At 32.3% G+C, this 1225-nt stretch overlaps 1 long non-coding RNA gene across 1 annotated transcript in view; it reads right to left on the bottom strand.

Annotated features, from left to right (window-relative positions):
• Positions 1 to 232, bottom strand: part of LOC106876640 (uncharacterized) — a 63705-nt gene extending 63473 nt beyond the window's left edge. Inside the window, exon 1 of the long non-coding RNA XR_001410274.2 lies at positions 131 to 232. This is a non-coding gene — a long non-coding RNA (uncharacterized LOC106876640). The remainder of the gene's footprint in view (positions 1 to 130) is intronic.
• Between the last annotated feature and the right edge of the window lie 993 nt (positions 233 to 1225).

Raw genomic sequence — 1225 nt, 5'->3', positions numbered from 1 at the left:
TGTGTGTGTGTGTGTGTGTGTGTGTGTGTGTGTGTGTGTGTGTATATTTGTAAACATGCATACACACCCTTCATAATTACAAATATCACTAGCCAAGGAATGTAAAAATGTGGCAAGTAAATCAGCTTACCAGGAAATTTGGGGTAAATCCAGTCATCTATAAGTAATTCAATCCAAAATGTATAGTAATAATCCCAAAAGTGTTAATCCAGAGATTAAATGGTGTATATCCTGCAACAGAGAACATATACATATTGTAGAGTGAATATATATACATAGCTTTGCAACTATAGACACAAATACAATAACACCCTCACACACGCACGCAGCTGGACTCACACACATTCTTAGAGACATACACAGAAACACGTACATCGGTGTATGCGTGTGTATGAGTATTTACATTCATACACACAACATAGACACACACGTGCATGCACGCACGCACGCACACATATACATATATATATATATATATATATATATATATATAAGATTATTTCCATTGCTTCCATATATGTGTGTGTTTTGTGTCTGTGTATGTGTGTGTATATGTGTGTGTGTTTGTGTGTGTTGTTGTGTTTGTGTGTGTGGGTGGGTATGCAAGTGTGTATCTATTTTTTTAGATATACATATATACGCATGTGTGTATATATATATATATATATGTCTGTGTGTTTGTATGTTTGTTTTTGTATGTGCGTACCAGAGTGTGTGTGTGTTTGTACAAACATACAAAAATATGAAGATTAAACTAAGGATTTAAAAAAAAAAATAGCGAAAGAAATACAGTTATATGGAAATGAATAAAGTTTAATTGCTTAGAAAAAGTGCTTAAAATTAAATTTATTTAACAAAACATTTGTTGGAATTTCAGAAATAAACAATTAGTTTTCTAAGAGAATCTGACGTAGACGAAGCAGACGATAACATTTACAAAGGAAACAGACAATTGTTGTGCATATGATATAAGTATACATAGCTGTATATCATATATATATATGTGTGTGTGCGCATATATATATATATATATATATATTTAAACATACGGTGAGAGCGAAAGAGAGAAAGGTGAGAGATATCGCAGTTGGTAGTGGGATAGTTTATCTCACTCTCTGTCTCTCTGTCTCTGTCTCTCTCTGTCTCTCTGTCTCTCTCTGTCTCTCTCTCTCTCTCTCTCTCTCTCTCTATATATATATATATATATATATATATATATATATAT

This window comes from Octopus bimaculoides, chromosome 12 (assembly GCF_001194135.2).
Source record: "Octopus bimaculoides isolate UCB-OBI-ISO-001 chromosome 12, ASM119413v2, whole genome shotgun sequence".
NCBI lineage: Eukaryota > Metazoa > Mollusca > Cephalopoda > Octopoda > Octopodidae > Octopus > Octopus bimaculoides.
Note: the sequence above shows the minus strand (reverse complement) of the source record. Positions and strands in the feature narration are given on the sequence as shown.